Raw genomic sequence first — 20,865 nt, 5'->3', positions numbered from 1 at the left:
CTGCATATCACTCATGTCCCTTTCAATGTTATTAGATCTTCTTTGCTTTTCCAAATGGGAGATGCAGACAGGTAGAGAATGTTTTCTGGTATTAAATTGAACATGAAATCACTTCAACATGTTAAGATTCTAAATTTGTGTTATGCTTTTTAGTTACTATACACTTGCAGTCTAATTTTCATATAACCACAGATATTTGTATAGATACTGTAGGAAGTAATATTCAGATGTAACACTATATTGATAAATGATTGAATGTTTGCGTAAAAACAATTATGCTTTCGGTGTATAGTTTTTTATACACCGAAAGCATAATTTTTTTTTACGCAAACATTCAATCATTTCTAGTTCTAAGACATCTAAAGCCTAAATGTCATCTTAATTAGATTGCCATGTGTTTTACTTGTTTTGTAAGTTTGTCTGTTCTTTTTAAGTTTGGTTATGTTGGTAATGAGTGGTTTTGCAAGGGAATTTGTTGTAAATTGTAATGATGCATAATAACATATATGACTGCTGCTAGGCTTGCTGATTCAAAGTTTACATGGATAGGCTAGGCTATCAGTTTCATGCAGGGGAATTCTTATCATAGTCCATGGTGGAATTCTTATCAACATGGGAGATATTGATAAGAGGGGAGAAAAGAAAATCTGAGTCTAGATAAAGACAGAGAAACCAGATTCTGATCCTTTTCCACCCACCTAAAACATTCTACATTCTTAACACGTTACAAAGGAGTACATGTGACCACATAGATATTAAAGAAATTTTATCATTGGAGAAAGGAGAGGGTGTGGTGTGGGAGATATGGACCCATGCACTTTAATATGGATACTTAACACGATACTGACACATATACATTGACATTTTAATGTAAACACTGAGACCCAATACATATTTATTTACTTATTATAACTAAATAAAATGTCAAAATAATCTATAAAATATATTAGTTGAGAATCAAAATATATATATATATGGGATTTGCTAGAACACACCCACTAGTTTTTATGTGGGAGTGTTTTAGCAAAGCTACACCTTAGGGTGTATTTAACCACTTTTTAGTTATTCACTTGCTAAAATATTCCTTCTAAAAAGTAAGTGGGTGTATCCTAGCAAACCCCTATAGGATTTGCTAGAACACACCCACTTGTTTTTGTTAGAAGGTGTGTTATAGCAACATACACCTTAAGGTGTATTTATTAACTTTTTAGTTATAACTTGCTAAAACACTTCCACATAAAAATTAGTGGGTGTGTTCTAGCAAACCCCTATATATATATATGCATTTAAATTGATCAATTTGTTTCATTACCAAAATATTTCTAAAACAAGATATGATAATCTTTCATCTTTGTTCATCTATCTACTACCAAAAAGAAAACAAAATGATGTAATGTCTTTAACCTAATAGATGCATTGAGAAATGTTCAATGAGTATCTAAGGTGCGTTTTGAAGACCCTTAGTAGAAAAAGAAAAATGTTTTTGCGACACTTATTTGAGTTTTCGAACATTGGCGCATGTCAGACATGGAGACGCGGCTAGTCCAATAGGTGTCTGTTATTCATAGTGTGGGAGAGAGTTAGTTAAGCTGTGCTTCAGATATAATACTTTCTTGTCTTGTCACTTCACTATGGCAGCATAAGAATTAGGAATAAAGGAAAGAATGCATAAAGAATCTCTTGTGCAACACTTCTTTCTCCTGTGATAGGAGCCAAATACACTTGTTTCTGTGATTGCATAGAAAGAAATGACGAGGACCACTGAGATGCAGTGCAAAATTCTTATGTCAATCATTGAAAATTTTCCCTCTTATATATATTTTTTTCCCTCTTTTGGTTACATGATTGATTATTCCCCTCTTTTGTTATTCTATGTGCACCATATCTTACTACAGTTTCTAGAGTTAAAATTTTTCAAGAATGTAGCACTTGAGGAAGTGTCGCATGTAATTGAAGTTGTACTAAATTATGAGGTTAACTTAAATATAATTGGCCATGCAATTGGGAAGTTAAGAACCATCACTTTTTCCTTCATTAATTTCCTCTCAATAAAGAGATGTTGATAACTATTAATCCGATCCTTTTTATAATTAACATAAGTTGATGTATTTTATCTATAATATTCGAACTAAATATATCAAATTTTGTTGACTCATATTCTCTTGTAAAAAATATCGAAGTTAGTATATAGTGTTAAAACAGCAAAACCACTAACAACCGAAAATGAAAGAAAATGGACACGATCGATCTTTGTTAACGCAGTTCGGTCAATGATACCTATCTCCGCAACTATAGAGCAACTACAATTACGTTTGTATTACTTGATGAATTAGGGTTTGAGTTTACAATATTACCTATAACGTCTTATATACATGAGTCACACTCAATATACAACACCAACACTTTAGATTGAAGGTTTTGCTAGGTGTTATTTTTTCAAAATATTAGTCTGTTAAGGTTGGCGTTGTGTTTTATTTATGTGCGTGTCAGTCTCAATGGTTCATGGTCGATAACTAAATGGATAAGCAATATCAAAGCAATCTATTAAAGAACATGCATGTTGCAAAAACAAGGCCATCATAGTTCCGCCATCATACAACTTGGTTAATGAACCAATATTGTTCCGTTCCATTCCATGTAAATCATAGACAGTTCGACACATGTCCAGTGAAAAGTTAAGGGGTTGACTTTGTTATTAGAAAATGGGTAAGAGGGAACTGTTCTGTTTACGGTCAAAATCAGTTGTGACCACTCTCTCTTATTCAGTTATTTGTTATTTCCCTTTGCCACTCTTTATTAAGCTTCATCCTTATTTCATTCCCACTCAATTTCATTTAATTTCTTTCTACCAAGAGAAATTCTTGCATGGTCTCTCACCTAACACCTCATATTTAGTCTCAACCAATGAAAATAGGACACATCATTTAAATTTAATGGAGGTGCACTTTCAGTTGCATATCTTGGTAATGGTAACCGCTTGAAAAAATGGTTGAACATGATCTAGAGAGACAACAAAAAAGAAATTGATTTTTTTTTATTTTACAGTTTTTTATATTTAAATGAGAATGTTACAGTGCATATTAAATAGTTTTGCTTTAATTTCTCTATAATTTTTTTCTATAATAATCTTAAATATGAATTATTAATGATTTTGTTGTAAAAAGTATATGGAGAATGTTATTCCAATGATTAATGAGTTTTTTAGTGTACGCAGTGCATCCAAAATCTCAAAGACGACCATATTCATTCGTCATAAAATTGCATTTTCAGAAAACAATAATAGACATGTAAAGACACGATAATTTGGATGTAAAATGATATGCAGTGTGAAGTAAAGAGAACCAAACAAGTTAGAAAGTAAAGAGAACCAAACAAGGTAGAAACAAGAATATTGAAAAGCGGGATTTAAATTTTAATCACACATAGGTTAAAAAAACATCTATCTATATATAAAAGTTAACCCATGCCAATTTTGAAGCCCTAATTTTTCCTAAACCCTAGCTATAATTACTGTTTTACCCTAACTAAATCGTTAATTATGAAAACAAAAAGAAAAAGAGCCGCACAATTCAACTAAGCTTCTTGCTTTCTTCAAATTCTAACTTTTCTATCTCTCTGAATTTCTATCTCTCTGAATTTTCTATCGTCTTCACAAATTAGGGTTTTTGCGAATCTCTTCCAAAAATCAAATCCCAACTGGTTTCCGATTCAATTGCCGCCGTTCCGATTCCTTCCGCCGCTAACACCAAGAACCCAAAAATCAAATCCCAACTGTTCAGCCATGGTTTCCGATTCAATCGCCGCCGTTCCGATTCCTTCCGCCGCTAACACCAAGAACCCTGGCAAAAACAAGAGTTCTTAATGCAAGGAATATCAATAGGACCCGAAAACCACAAATAACATTCTCTAAAACGGTGACTTTTCTTCTTCACTCCTTCTTCTTCGATTTCCTTTTTTATATACTTACTTTTATGTTGTTTTTGCTTCTATTGTTTTTGTCTGATCAATGAAATTGTGTTTTGTAGATAGATTTTTGGGTTTGCGGCTGCAATAGTGAATTTGCATAAGGTTTGTGATATACTTCATTTGTTTATATTTGGTTACCTTTTGTTTTTGTATTTTTTTCCTTTCAAACCCTAATTTCAATTTTTCTTTACCAATCTTTTTCGTGTCACAATTTCAGATTTCTAATTATATTCATTAATGGAGAGGAAAGGAGCTTTCTACATGCACAAGAAGGAGATTTTTCTATTTTATGGTAAGAATACTTCTTCCTTCACATTTTCCTCTAACTATGTGTTGTTGTTTTATTCACAAAATAATCAACATGCCTTTACTGGGAATGTCTCTAAATTGTATCCTTATAGTTACTTAATGCAATGATACAAGTATTATTTTTCCAAAAGGGGAAATTTTTTAGTACAAACGACTGACTTTGAATATTTGTATCATCAAAAAGTATTATTTTTCTAATATGAATGTTATGTTATGCTTCTCCCATATTTATTTTTCTAATTTATGTCCCTAACCTACTTCTTCATTGCTTTAGATATGAATGGTTGTGAGTGCTTTACAAGCGGTGTTGAATTGATGTTATTGTTGTAAAGGTAATGTTTCAGAATTATGATTATAACAAAAGTATTTGAGGCTCTTAAAAATCATATTGTACTCCTATGTGCAAATTACTACACGTAATTATGAACCTTTAATATTATTAGAGGATTGTTAGGCATTGTTGGAAACAACAAAGTTTGTGAAAACATATTTGCAATTTGCAGCCAAAAATGCAGAAAATGGATGATTACCATGATATCAAGCATCAAAATGAGAAAATAAGCAGGATCTCATAGTTGTCTCAAGCTCAAAATTAACTTAACAAATTCTAAAAACAAAGTGCTAATTATACTTTCAAAAGCAGAAGACAAATTTTTAAGAGTAATCTTTCAATTTTGGAAGTGATAAAATATTGACATGTATTGCTTGCTGCCACAAATAAAATGAACTTGATGTCATAATCATAATCGAACTATCGACTATATGTGATCCTCATACATCAATCTGCATATTTGTAAGCATAACCGGTAACCATAATTCTAAATTGAGAAAATGACGACAATAGTTGTGGTAAGGTTGCTACAGAAAATGTTTCAATTTATTTTTCTCTTTTGCAATAGTTGGTGGTGAGGAAATTATAGTTTATGTCCAATGTACTTCTGTTCATTCTGAGGTTTTGTCCTTTACTGTGTGATCTTTCTCTTTTGAAATAGTTTTTGTCCATTTTGAGAGTTTATTTTACTCATAAAATTCGGTTCTAATTTTTCACTATTATCCTTTAGTTGAGATTGTTATTGACTAAAATGAGATATATGTGTTTGTAGAAGTTGAAGAATAGATGGCAACAAAGTTTGTATTCTAATTACTTCAAGCCCTTCAAGAAAAGTTTTCGCAAAACCCATATTAGTAGATCTCTTAAGAACGAGGTTTATTTGAAAGGTGGTTATAGATATAAGACTTGCCGCAGTGACCATAACTTGCGACGAACTTACACTTTCATTTTCAATTTTCTTTTACAAATCAAGGAAATGATGATTGTTGATGTTTAGTTTGTTTGTCAATTTAGGAATTTTCATATCAAAGTCCGACTAACTTATTTGTAACCATCTTTCCTATTGATTTTGTTTTTAATTTATTCAGTGATTTGTTGTTAAAATTGTGTAGTTTGTTGGTTTTTTTTGTTGAAGAAATGTAGTTTGTTGGTTTAGTCTTGAATTCCTTAGGTTTGCTTATCCCATTATCTTCCATGAATTTTTTTTCCATAACCTGCATTCATATCTTTTGTAGGACTAATATACTATGGTTTTTACTTCACTCTTATATTGCATGAATGTTGGAATCAATAAGTATTTATACTGCCTAATACTCTCCAACCATGAAGAATGGTGAAATAAGTTCTTATTTTTTGGGAGATCATATTAATTAGGATAGTAAAAACTGACAGGAGTATTTGTTAGATCTATGAAGATGAATTTGTAATTGTAATTTACCAGTTTTCTAAGTAAAACAAAAATTAGCGTTCTTTAAAAGGTATGTTTGAAGTAGGGACTTTGGTTCGGGTTTTTTTTCTTTTCCGGGGGCTTCTGTAGCAGTTAGTTGCTGCTGTTGTATGCCTTCGGTTGTGCAGCAGTTGTTTCCTGTGCTTTGGTTGGGGAGGATACCATTTGGAGCGCCTGTGCACCTTGGTGTCCTTGCTTTTTCTTAGCTTTTTTCCCTGCTGTGTTCAGGTTTTCAGGGCCTGTTTTTGTTCCCCTTCTTGCCCTGTCATTCTCTTCTTGAGAGGATTTGATTGCTTTAATAAACTGAACTGAGATGATGAGTGATAAACTTGAAAAAAAAACTTGGCCACTCATCCAAATTTTATAATTATCAATTTGAATTTTTTTTATTATGTGATTATTACTCTTCTCTATATTTGCTATTAATTCCAAACTCTTTCTATCTTATGCTTTGTGAATTACATTGAGCCACCATCTTACATTGTATCTTTGCATTTTTTTTATATACTTCTTTGAGATATTAGTTTCTATTTTTTTGGTTTTAAAAGCTTTATTGACTTTATCTGAATATTAGAGATTATTTAGTGAAACTAATGAACTACATTTTATTATCTTACTGTTTCATATTTATCATAACTGTAATTTTAGTTGAACCCAACTGGACATGGTCATTCTCCACAGTTTTTATCATTATGCCACGCAAGTTTTGGTTAAATTAACTTTTAAAATATATATTCACGACACTAATCTTTCATTAATTACACCTTATCAGCAAACCTCTAAAACCGCCGCCCACTTCTTATCCCAACTTTTTCACTTTCCATAAACTTTAATTTTATCTTACGCTTATCATTTTTGGTTCTTAAATATTGTTTCAAACAATTGTTTATATGAGTTGAAATTAAATAATTAAATAGTTATTCCAGCTCATAAAACCCGTGCGGCGCAAGAGTTCTTAATGCATTGAGTGAAACAATTTCTAAAAAGAAGTTCAGGCATCCAATTTTATCAATTGTTTCTAGAGTTCTTAATGTGAGTTTTTTTTTTCTTATTTTTTTTCTTTTTGTGATCTCCCCTTATCTGTTTCTTTTTCTTCAACAAGTATTTTATGCTTCAGCAGAAATCTGTATGGTTTTCAGTTTGTTGGCTGAGTAGACCTTTGTAATATTACTTCATTGGCAAAGCCCATTTTGCTTTGCTTTTGCTTTATACTACTACCAATGTAGGATACAACTATTTTTTTTTCTTTGCTCTTGCTTTATACTACTACTACCAATGTAGGATACAACTATTTTTTTGTGGTATATGCTGACGGTGATGACAAGAAATCGGGATGGCTTACACAAATTTATTAATTATTTGATGAACACAGTTCTATATTTATTAACATTAGCTCGGTTGGAATATAGTTTGCTGTAAATTATCTTGATTGTACTGATATGGTCTCTTTGATACCTAACACTAGACTATTTATTATTGAAAGCTGTAAGAATTATTTAGTTGATGCATTAGTTAGAGTTTATGTGAGTTTTTTTAGTGTAATTTAATTGACTCAGATGTCACTTCATCACTAGGATTTTTAGTGTAATTTTGTCTACATATTTGTTCCTGTTATATTATATAAGTTGAAGTTATTGGTCATGACTTTTTATTTGCAAAAATGACTAAAGTAGATAACATTGCTATTCTTTCCCTCTTAACTTTTAAGCATGTTTACTACATTCAAATTGTTTATTTCAGTTGTTCTTTATGAAGGAATGTAATCAAATTTGAAGGCTATTAAAGGAGGAGTTGAGGAGCGCACCACATGATGATGTTACATGTTAAGTAAACAATGTTAAGAGCTTAAATTGGTATAGTTTCTGTCCTTTTTTTTTTCTTCCTTCTTGCGGTGGTTTGATACCTTCTCAATATTAATTGTAACTATATTGATTCTATAAATTAAAGGAACCTTGAAATTAACTTGAAAGTTGATAGAGTTGGATCAAAATACCCTGTTTTATGAGGAACCATTGAGTGAAACAATTTCTAAAAAGAAGTTCAGGCATCCAGTTTTATCAATTGTTTCTAGAGTTCTTAATGTGAGTTTTTTTTCTTATTTTTTTTCTTTTTGTGATCTCCCCTTATCTGTTTCTTTTTCTTCAACAAGTATTTTATGCTTCAACAGAAATCTGTATGGTTTTCAGTTTGTTGGCTGAGTAGACCTTTGTAATATTACTTCATTGGCAAAACCCATTTTGCTTTGCTTTTGCTTTTGCTTTATACTACTACCAATGTAGGATACAACTATTTTTTTCTTTGCTCTTGCTTTATACTACTACTACTACCAATGTAGGATACAACTATTTTTTTGTGGTATATGCTGACGGTGATGACAAGAAATCGGGATGGCTTACACAAATTTATTAATTAGTTGAAAGTAATTTATTTGATGAACATAGTTCTATATTTGTTAACATTAGCTCGGTTGGAATATAGTTTACTGTAAATTATCTTGATTGTACTGATATGGTCTCTTTAATACCTAACACTAGAGTATTTATTGAAAGCTGTAAGAATTATTTAGTTGATGCATTAGTTAGAGTTTCTTGAAACTACGGTTCTAATCTTGGTTTCTCAGCTGATCATCAAGACACAAATTGATTTTCATGTATCCTTTTTGTGATGCTTATGTCCCACATATTTGCATAGGTGTCCAGTGTTCATGAGACAGTACTCTTTTATGGATGGATGATCTTGCCACTTACGGCAGGTATGATTCTATTTTGATGATGGGAATAGATTGTGCTATTGAAAGTTGAGAATTTATTCTGATTTTGATGTGGATGTATTGCCCAGAATATCAAAATTTTGCCCTGGAACATTACAGGATAAGTTTCAAGAGCTTATATTTTAATTATCTTTTGCTAAAATTATAATTTGAACGTGATATATGTTATTCATTTTCTTATATCTATACAATGGAAATGTAAGGGGTTCTTACTTATTTATGTCTAAGAATCACTAATGATAGATATCTTTTGCCATGAAAATTCTATTGACAGATGAAGATGGCAATTGTATGAATACTCTACATCAAATGTTGTTTATAAAGAAGTCTTCCGCAATTTGTGATGAGTCTTGCTGTCTGACTGCTATGCTACTTTGTCAATGAAATAGGTAATTGCTGAACCAATAATAAACAGAATTTGACATTGTTATTGTTTTTCTCCAAGGCTGCAAATTATAATTTTAGTAGCTGATGTGTTTTTCCAGGTCAAGTTCAGTATGTACCAGAAGTTCTTGGTTGTTTGTGCGTCATTCAGAATCAAATATCTAAGGTACCTTATCTAAGTCCAATGGTAGATATTGAATGGCATATTACTTATTGTTTTTTTAGGACAGATTGCATATTCAAGCATGTTAATGTTAATGGTTAATTAGGTGTGTTGTTGTAGATGCCATTGCCTCTAATTGGATTTCCCTTTGGTTGTTGTTGTATTGCAGATGAATTGGAAACTAATTGACAGGACTTTCATGCCACTGTTGTTACAAGACAAATCCCACAGCTTATTAAATTGCTATATGTTTAATGGCTTTGAAAATATAAGGAGGTACTTCGCAATGTGTGATATTCAATACCTGATAGTAGCTTGACGATGGAATCAATTACAGGTGATATTTCCATAACGCATTTTTCCTGTATGAATAACTATATGTTGTCAATTTAGTTTGTTTATCATATACTAAGTGTGTATATTAATACGCATGTTTTTGATTTATGGCATTGCTTCACAAAACTCTGGTGTACACCTTAAACATGAGTTGAAATACAATTTTCAGATGAGATATCATCTTTTTCTTGAAGAATGGTAAGTTTTGTAATAATATTCACTGTTACTAATTGAGGCCGATGAACTGCAACTGAATTACTGCCACTTTATGTTTTTTCAGAGTATTTTCAGTATCATCCAATTTTTTTGGCAGTTTTTTCACCATTTTTACAACGGAGGAACAGTCATGGCTGCATTGTTCTGTTGTCAATCTAAAGAAGAATTGTCATCATTGGTATGTTCAGCTATCCTATTCATATTTAAGTTTCCACCAATTTTAATTCAAGTCATGTCTGCTAAAATCCACACTCACCCCTGACAAACTTTCTGACTTTTTTATTCCTTTTCAGATTGTTCGTCATCTGGAGCTGTTTTTTGTTTGTAATCCTTTCATAATATGCGTTGTTACATTGTTCAAGACTTAATGTATGCTCTTTCTCATTCTGCTTATGGCTACTACAACTAATGCCATCATACACTTAGACCAATCAGGCCTAACATTTACAACAACAAGGAGTCCCAGTCTTTTTGGGTTATATATGTAATGCCATTGTTGATGCATTGGTATGTGCTCATTTTGGTGATTGTCTATGTTTGCTGTTTTCAAACACCTTATTAACATTTACATATTCATTTTATTTTATTAAACCGCGTCAACATGATTCGAGATGATATTTTGTTAGGTCAACGTCCTTTATAATACAATTTATGTCTTATATAGATCAAGTAGTTCATGGTTCTTACTATATATGACCCGTGCGGTAGCACGGGTGAAAAGTCTAGTTATCATAATAATCCAAGTGATTATTTTCAAATGTTTAATGAACTCCATGATGAATTGTTGGGGATAACTCCAAATTACTAGGGCTGACACGACTACTAAGTATAACCATCAATTTCAATTTATTTGGGCCACCAAAATTACAAGTAAATTTATATTGGAGTCAATTTTATTTTTTGTTGACAGAAATCAAATTAACTCATTTCATTTATAATATCATTCTCAATATAAGATGACACATGATCATGATAATGAGGACTAACTTAAGACAATGACGTCCTTGCCAACAAAAATTTATCTTGAAGTTTGGTAAAAGTGAAAATGAAGCTTTACAGTAATTTAAAATAGCTTCTAATTCAAAGTTGGTACCAATGTTGTTGGAGATGTCGTCCACCACTTGCTTACATTCGAGTTCTATAGACATCGCTGCTAAACCTCGATGACAAAGCCAAATTATCTATTCTTTTAGACCACATGCTTGTGTTTCTTGCGGTTGTGGAATGCCTTAAAACCAAGTTGTTTATGCTTAACGGTTAGGATGGGAATAGGCCAGACCAAACTTTGAAAGGCATAAGTCTGGCCTATAAAAAAATTTAGAAGCCTGAGCTTGGCCTATGGCCTATCATAGGTCGTTTTTCTTGGTCTGGCCTGACCGATTTAAAAGTCTGAATTGGCATGAAAGCCTATTTCAAAGCCTATTTTACATTAAGGTCATCAAATAGTTCATTTAACCTACTAAATAGGCTAAACAAGCCTTAAAACCTTCTTAAAATCCTATTTCACTGCAAGCAAATTTTAACAAAATTAAAGCTTACTATAAAGCCTACAACAACAAACCTTATAAAGGGACTGATATATAGAGAAAATGATGTTTATATTTTTAACGCATCCAATTAGCAGGCCATGTCATAGGCCCTTGTAGGTCGGCCTGACCTATTCCCAACACTAATAGCAGTCAATTTGTATAGGCTCCTGTCCCTTGAATTTCAGTCAATTTATAACTATAGCTATTTGGAAGGCAAAACAAATCCCCAACGCTTAAAAACTCTCACTTATATAATCTCTCTAAGACAAAAAAAATCAAAAAACTAAATCCGGCCTCTAGGCTCTAACTTATTTATGAAAATATGATATTTTTTTTAAATATAATTATTTTTCCCAAAAAGTAAATTATTATTTTGAAAAGAAATTTAATTTTTGAAAAATCTAATTCTTTTCCCAATTTAATTTTAAAAATTTAAATTATTTTTATACATAAAGTTACCTCAAAATATCGGCACCATGAATCCCTAAACCTAGATCCACAAAACAATAATGACATAATAAAATGAGGTCAAAATGAAGTTCTCTAAATAAGAGACCCATGTTTAAGGGAATAGAAGGCTTAATAAGTGAGACTTAGAGATTTAGGATTTATTTAACAGCTCTTTTAGCGGTGTGGTGCGTATAACACCCTCCAAAAGTTATTTTTAATTATAAGAAATATTTTTCGAACTTGGATAGTGTGTAAAAATTATCAAAATTGAACTAAATATATTTAAGTTTCTATCTCTTAACACGAGGAAGAAAATGATAGTTTATTCTATTTTAGTAGCAATTAATTAATATAATTGCTAAATGTTTACGTTTCTATCTCTTAACACGAGGAATAAAACGATATGTTATTATCATATATTTATTCTATTTTAGTAGCAATATATAATTGCTAAATGTTTGACAATTTTCTTAATTATATTACTTTATCTGTATCATGGCAATTCTTAAAACTTCTTGTGATAATATCTTTTATTTCACAAACGGTGTGAGAACTTGGGTAAAGATCATGGATTAAAGTTGTGATGAATGAAAATATGATTCTTTTTTATATATTTAAAAAATGTTAGATTTAAGAAAAAGATAGAACTTCAAAAAAGAAAAGAGAGAATACATACGTAATATTGATGATATATTTTAATGCGGAATCGATCGTTTGATTTGTAGGTGAATCTAATCTTACATATATCAATGAGTAAAGTCTAAAAACGCAGAAAGAAAAATTAATTTTGTGATAAATTAGGTTGTTTGTACAATACTTTTTCATTCTTAGTTCTAGAATTGATTAAAATGAAAAATATATAAAGATTGACAGACAGTATCCCAATTAAATCATGGCAAATGTCTTTTCATGGAATCAAGTATCAACAACATTCTCAGCTTTTTACTAAGTAACTAGTAAGTTCTTCCAGCCATAAACCTTTTTTCATTTCTTTTTATGAAACAGTAAAACACGAACATTACTTAAAACACGTAGTGCATGCAATATCCATGATGATTGAAGTTAGAGACTATTTTATGTTCCGTCTCATTTTAATTGTCGCTTTAAAGTTTCTTAAAAAATATATTTAATTGAATTGATTTTAATGGTAAAATTATTATCATTTACTAAAATACTTTATTAATTGTAATTAGTATAATAATTAAGTGGAGTTATTTACTATAATCAAATACATGGTTATTTTTTCTCCCGTTTGCTCGCACATGCGAGACATCCTCCTCACATATGTAAAGCAGGAGGAGGGAACCAACCGGAGAAGATCCAGATCCAAACAAATCCTTGTTACAGTAACAACAGAAGAAAAATGATACCATAAAGCATTACATCAATAGTAAATAATTCTAGTTTAGTAAAATTATCATGTCTTTTAATACCATTATTTCTTAATTTGTGTAAACAACACTTATTTTAAAACGGATGGAGTATTTTTTTTCCCTACGACAAGACGGTGGAAATTATAAGATTAAGCATCGTAAGCATGCTTTTACTTTAGGGTCCATCATGAAGATAAATTCTTTGTCTCATGCGATGCCCAATAATATTGTTTTTGGAATTTCTTTAAGTTAATTTTTCTTTCGGTTGCAATCAACTAAATTGAGTTGAGACTAGATAGCGCTGGGCATATGCTAATTTTGGTATATGTTTGTCTCCTTTTGTTATTCATTTTATTTTATAAAAAAGGGAAAGAATTTCACTCCTAATTATTCTTACTTTTCTAGTTTTCTTTCTATGCATCCGTATAGCAGAGATGGAATATGTTAATGCATCTTCATCTGCCGTCTATAAACTTTCTAATTTATCTCATTTTTAGAGAGGATGGTTTGCTTTGCATTTGAGTGGTGTGACACAGTGATCACATTATAGTGGGTTCGTAAATATGAGATGATTATGTGACCTTCCAATTTCCATTAAACTTGTAATAGTTAATTAACTTTTTTTCGAATAAATTTTTCGGGTTAAACTTTATCTATCTTTCGACTAAACTTTCAATTAAAAAAGATGTCAAACAATGCCAAACAAAATATTAATTCACTTCTCATCTTAAATGCTAAACGATGCCAAACGAAATTTAATTAAAAGAAGTCATAAGTTAGTGTCAACTCTTTTTTTGTTGTTGTTATAAACGTCGCAAACATGCCCACGTTTAAATTTGAAGCAAAAATATTAAATCAAAATAGACTCGTGTTATCTCATCCGATTTTTTTTGGATTTTGTTTATGTGTGTGTTTGTTTTTTTCTCTAAATAATATTTTCCACAACAAACAGGAAGCTCTAAGAAAGGTCCCATGTTCCGTACAAGTGCTGTGTCCATAGCTAATGGTGCTAGTTAAAGTATTAAACCCTTTTCCCTGCTTAATTGATTGCGCACATATGGTTATATATTTAATTGTTTACATCGGAAATGCTTGTTAAAGCGAATAATTGCTTCACCAGGATTTCCAGAAAACGTGGCAAACTAATTGCCTTTAGATCTCTGTTTTACTCCCTCCGTCCCTATATCTAACCATCCATTTGACTTTATTTTTGTCCCTAATTCTAAACCCCTTTTCAAATTACTAGATGCATTTATTATTATTTTCCTAAACATACCCCTAATTAATACTACTAACTTATCTTGAAATTTAAAAAGTCAAATTTAATACATATACAAACAAAGGACAATATGGTAATATTAACACACAAAACAGACGTAATAATTACACTGACAACTTTTCTTAAGAAATGTGAAAAAAGTAAAGGGAAATTACATTAAGGGACGAAGGGAGTATTAGATTTCGGTTTCATCAAAAAATGTATATAAGACCCACCACCCATGATTTCCGGCCAAAGAGAGATTTAATTGGCTAACATTAATTTCAGGACAATTTCTTGATAAAATCTTTCTTGATATATAACATTGCTCTTGTTCACATATATACTTTAGTGGAATGGACCTTTCTGTTTGAATGTGACACTAAATTCCTTTCTACAATAAAATACTTGGATAAAATATGTTCTAAGGGACAAATGAACAGGGTAATTTGAGACAAATCTTTATATAATACAAAAGCTTACATCTTTGAGCAAAAGTACACATGGCATCTTCATACTCCCCATTTCATTTAATGTTTTTCCATTAACCAATCAAAATGAATCTTGACTCATTCATTTTCTATTAGCCAATCAAAATTGAATCATGACTCACTTATTTTTCACCAACCAATCAAAATTGATCATGATATGATTTTTTCCCTATATATAGACAATTTGATTTTTTATTATTTTCATCTACATCTTCCTCCCATAAAAAATCACTGCTTTCAACCTCATTATCTTTTTGTTTTATTTTTTATTGTTTTATTGTTTATTTAACATTTCTTATTGTTATGTTCCTTTTTATGTGATGTCTTAGGTTGATGTTTCTTATTCATATTTTCTTTTCAATTTTCTTTTGGTGTTTATATGTTCTTTGTTTTTGTTCGGATCTTTATTTTGGACATGGAAGCCAATCAAGAGAAAAGAAGAAATGCATCACAGATAAATTAGAATATATACGAAGGATTTCTATTACCACGTTCAAATATAATCACTTTCATCCCCCTTTTGTTTTATTTTAATCCCTCAATACTCACAACTTTTTCTATCTATCTATTCTTTTTTGTTTAATTTTTCTTATGTTTCTTATGTTGTTATTTTACTTTTAATATCTTGCTCTTTTATATGTTATTTTGGTTTTTGATTTTTTTTTTTGCTACTTTATGCTTGAGATGGAAACCAGTCAATAGACAAGAAGAAATGCATCCTATTTTCAAAAAATTGATTGAATCGATAACTTTGGAGTGAAAAAGATGAGAAATACATAATAGAAAATCGATTTTATGACACCTTTGATTTTTGTTTTTTGAGTCAAAAAGTTCCTTTTTCTTTAACTAAAAGGGAGCAAGGTGCTACCCTATAATTTTAAGTGCATTTTCAAAAAAAATAGTAAACCATACAATCATTTATATTTTATTTCCTTCATCCTAATTAAATATTTAAATGAGTTTATACTATTTTTAAAATTAATATCCTAATTAAAGATTATTAAATTATTTTGTTTTTTAAGTGAAAAAATATTATGTTTTATTCAACGTCATATTTTTGTATCCATCATTCATTCTATTATTAAAATTAATAATCACATATGCTTTAAAACTGCATTAATATTTTTATTAATTACCTTATTTATAAGTGGAAAGTTGTAAAAGTCTTATAATGACAAAACTAAATGAATTTTTGATTTCTTATTAATATCGTTCAATGGCACTTTTCCCCCTAAAAAAAACATGTTTCAATGACAACCATCAAATTATTATCATTGTTTGATTTCTCAACCAATCAAATGGATTCATCCATCCTTTGTCTTAATTTTTGACCAATTAGATTTAACAAAATCATGAAAGGTTTCAATCATACACGTATTTTTTAACAATAAGCTAAGTATAATTTTTTTTTCCAACAAATATAATTCTTATAACAAGCAAATTGTATGTTTTTCCACTCAACTTTCAACCATAACATAGTATGTTCACATGACATTTTTTTCTTTTATTTTTCTACAAAAGATACAAAACCATGCAAGAATTTAATGTTATATCAATTGTCTAATTCAATTAATTTTGTTTCGGGAAAGAAAAAAATCTAACAACTAATTACAAACATTTGATATTAAAAAAGCATTTGTTTTATAGGATATCTTTTTTCTTAATTAAATATATAACTTTTAAACTATGATAATCAATAAAATCTTATGTCTTTCATTTTAAATAGTATTCAAGACATTTTGCTAATTCCCTAAAAAAAAGACATTTTGCAAATTAAAAATAGAAAATAATTGTCATTTTAAGGATCTACACTAACAAGTTTTTTTAAGATAAAAATAAAATTTATGGAGAAAAAAAAAGTAGGGGACGTAAATCTAACCCGATAAAAAATTAGGGACATAAATCGAATCCAAAAAAAGAGCCAACACGGTCTTTTCTATTCATTTCAGTGATAGTCTTTGTCCCAATTGTTGTTTTTATCATCTTGAATTTCATTTGAAAATATTATGACATTTAATCAAATGAACTTTGTTCATTGATATGACCACATATGCTAAAATTAATTTGTGATAAAATATTTTTAAGTATACAACAATGCCTTAAACTTTTGTAAAAAAATGTCTTAATTTTTTTACTAAAGCCTTAAATATTATACTATATACATTAACTTTTTTCAGCTTATTATAGACGTTTCTTATTCATAGCACCATCATCACTAATTATAATTTACAATTTTTTGTCTTGGACCATGAGAATTGCTAAAAATAAAATTAAGCAAATTTATTGCTAATTTTTAAAAAGTTACTTTGAAATTAAACCAAGATTGGATTCCCATTCGGTCAAAAAAAAAAAAATTGGATTCCCATTTTTTATTAATATGGAATTTATATTTATATTGTTAATATATTTCATGCAGTGACCTTTAACCACATAAATATGATTAATACCGGTATTCAATTGAAATTAAATTGAAATTATAAACATTTGTGAAGTAATTAATTTTTTACCTCTCAAAATAGGAATTTTTTTCTTTGTTAAAAAAAATATTTTTGTTGTAAAGGACTCTTTGTATACGGAGTTTGATCGAGAGATTGTTCTACTGAAAAATCAAACTCGGGTTTCCTGATTAATTTGGAACTCACTAACCACTTGAGTTCAATCACATTACAATCAATGCTTTTTTAGTAAAAATATTTCAAATAATTCTAATTTCATAATTCATATTAATGCTCAAATAAATTTTACAGTCCTATAATTGCAACTCGGTTGGAAGCTTCATTGATATTGATATGCATGTGTCAATGTTCAAACTTATACCCCTCATTGTGTGAATTTAACCGCTGAAGTACTTGAGAGAAAAAATACAAAATATCTCATGAGTATATTTTTCTAATTGCTCTAATTTATGTAAATGGAAAGGATATTCTCTCCAAAAAAAAATGGAAACGATATATTATAAAAACCATTTTTTTTGAAAGAATTATAAAAACCATTTTTAAATATGAATGTCATGAGTGTTGTATGTTTTAGGAGTTTATGAAAATAGAAAGAAAATGCTAATACCAATATTGAATAAATAAATGTTAATTTTTTTAGAGGATAAATAAATGTTGATTAGTAATTGTTGTAGATTAAAACAAAATCACCACGATGTTAAATTAAAAAATTAAATAAATAAAACAAGAAATTTTGTTCATGTGGTCAATTAGCTCCATCAACGACGAATTATTATGGTGAACATGAGTTTGATTCTAGGTTGAACAGTTAATGGTCAAACTTTACTAATCTCCCGACTTAACTTAAGATTACTAGGACCTTTTTAGCTTTAAAGTCATAGGGCTAACACCATAATAAACAATGGTGGGCCTAATAGAGAATAATGTTTATGAAACGACTCTCTTCACTTTTATACAGATCTAATTAAATAAATTATTTTAAAATAAATAAGTGTTGTTGGAATATAACAATATAGTTATTTGTGGAACTCATTTGTTGAAGAAATTACATTCTTATTAAGTATTATTATTAAAAGATAAATGAGTAACGTGTATAAGCGACTCATTCAAAATCTCAAATTGGCGAGAGCTTTTATTCATACAAATTTAATTCATGTTTCATTTAAAATTAATGTTTGAGAGAATGAATTAAGAATTATTTGAAAGAAGTACATGACATCTAAAAACTTAAAAAAAAAAAAAATAGTTCATAATTTTCTTACTACCGGGGATCATACATTTAGTTTAATCATCACTTTAGACTAAAAGGAACCACAAAAGTGATATTGACACCACATCATCACCCTAAATCTTAAGACATTAGATATATTATGTTGCTCAATATCTACTCTTGAATTCAATGTTGAACTTTTACTCACATTTGACACAATAACAACTCTCCCACCCGCGCTCCCGCTACAAAGTCGAACCGAGTTTTGTTACGACCGTTGAAATTTATGGGGGAACTCACGGTGGTGTGGATCGATCCATTGGAGCTAGAGCAATCATCCAAGTGAGAATGATATTACATTTTCACCGAATATTTAAGGTATTAAGTATATGAGTCTTCCAACTTATATGTTGTCCAACCTCCACTCTTTTATTCAATGTTGAAATGTAACTTACACTTGATACATACAACATTTTTTCACTTAAGTATGATTGAATCTAGCCCGTGTTTGGCACGGGGATCCATACTAGTGATAAATATTTAAGTTTCTTAACAATTTGGTTGATCCGAATTCACGCTCATGAAAAAATATATCTTAAAGATATCATCTCATGAATGAATCTTGGTTATTTAGAGGGATAAAAATTAATTTATGTAGTTGTGCATAAAATACCTTGATTTTTTCCTTTCTAAATGTGTCTAACCATTCAAGTTAGGTCTCACACACTATATTTGTGTTGTTTATGCCTTCAAATTGTGAAGTTGGAGAAACTTGCAATCGTGACACGATTTAGCAAACGTGTCACGATTTTGGCTATGCCGAAAGCATGTTTTGCTGGTGTATAATCGTGGCACGATTTTGGGAAAACGTGACACGATTTTCGGCTTGCTGGGCACGTTTTCAGGATAAGGTTGGTCGTACCTTGGGTCGTACGTATCAAACGTGTCACGATTTGGACAAACGTGACACGATTTTGACAGCTGAAGACTGCTATATAAGTGTTTCTTTGCAGTTTTTGAAGGAGAGCTTGAAGAGAGAGAAACTTGGGACTGCAAAGGAGGGAACTTTAGGGTTGAGTGTCTTTGTAGTGAGGTTCTCTTGGGTTGGGAAACATTGTAAACACCTTGGGTGAGTGAAAATCATTGAGTGTCTTGTTCATTGGTGAGATTGGGAAAATGGGTAGAAATTAGGGTTGTTCTTTGTGAGCTTGTTGAAGCTAATTTCTTGTAACCCATTTGTATCTCTTTGTAAGAGCTCATTGATAGTGGATTGGAGAGGTCAATCTCTCCCCCAGAGTAGGTCAAGTTGGACCGAACTGGGTAATCATCTCTTGGTGTGTTTGTTGTTTTCTTTCTTGCTTTCATATGCTTGTGGTTTTGAGCTTTTCACTTTGATTCCTAGATTAGATCTAGGTGTTGTTATTGTTGTTATTGCTTGTGTTTACTTTGATATTGGTTACTACTTTCCTTTGCTCCACACATCATAGTTTGTATTGGTGTGATTTTGAGTCCGAATTCACAACAATTTGTTAAGAGTCTCATATCAAATATGAGATGACCTGATAATGTGTTTATAAGTGGGGGTAATCCTCACTTCAAAAGTCGGTTTTGTAGGGTTGTGTTAGGCCCAACCCCGATTTCTAAGATGGTATGAGAGTCTCATCCAAGATCCATCACCTACTATCAGGTTTCCGTTATCGGACCAACCATCATTTATGTCCACGCTCCAGATGTCCAGTCCTGGACGTAAGGGGGTGTGTTAAGAGTCCCAAACAATGTGTTTATAAGTGGGGACAATACTCACTTCACAAGCCGGTTTTATGGAGTTTTGTGGGCTCAACCAAGATTTCTAATAATATTTTAATAAAATTTTAGCGAATAAAACTTTACATAAGATTTTTTACATGAATTTGAACTTGTTTATATTTATTAATCAATACAAAATTATCTGTAAATATTGTGAATATATTAATTAAGGATGTAATAAGTCGATGGAGTGTTTTGGTTATTCCTTTCTAATTTACAGATCATGGTTTCACATTTCACTCCCCCTAGTACTAGTAGTGCCATGTATAGAAGTGACAAATTTTACATGATTGAATCACATTCACATTCACTAGATTCTCTTACACATGATGTATAGCATAAAAAGGAAAGGACAGAACATTTTTTGAGT

At 30.4% G+C, this 20,865-nt stretch overlaps 1 long non-coding RNA gene across 1 annotated transcript; it reads left to right on the top strand.

Annotated features, from left to right (window-relative positions):
- Positions 1-3,610: 3,610 nt before the first annotated feature.
- Positions 3,611-10,545, top strand: LOC146951263 (uncharacterized). The gene is made up of 11 exons (XR_015025501.1): positions 3,611-3,914; positions 4,026-4,068; positions 4,184-4,258; positions 4,550-4,607; positions 7,809-7,906; positions 8,745-8,805; positions 9,098-9,212; positions 9,309-9,373; positions 9,540-9,904; positions 9,987-10,100; positions 10,216-10,545. It is a non-coding gene; the product is annotated as an uncharacterized LOC146951263 (long non-coding RNA).
- Positions 10,546-20,865: the final 10,320 nt, after the last annotated feature.

Source organism: Medicago sativa, chromosome 2, assembly GCF_051527215.1.
Source record: "Medicago sativa cultivar Bolivia chromosome 2, Bolivia_mono, whole genome shotgun sequence".
Taxonomy (NCBI): domain Eukaryota; kingdom Viridiplantae; phylum Streptophyta; class Magnoliopsida; order Fabales; family Fabaceae; genus Medicago; species Medicago sativa.
This window is presented reverse-complemented; position numbering and strand designations above follow the sequence as displayed.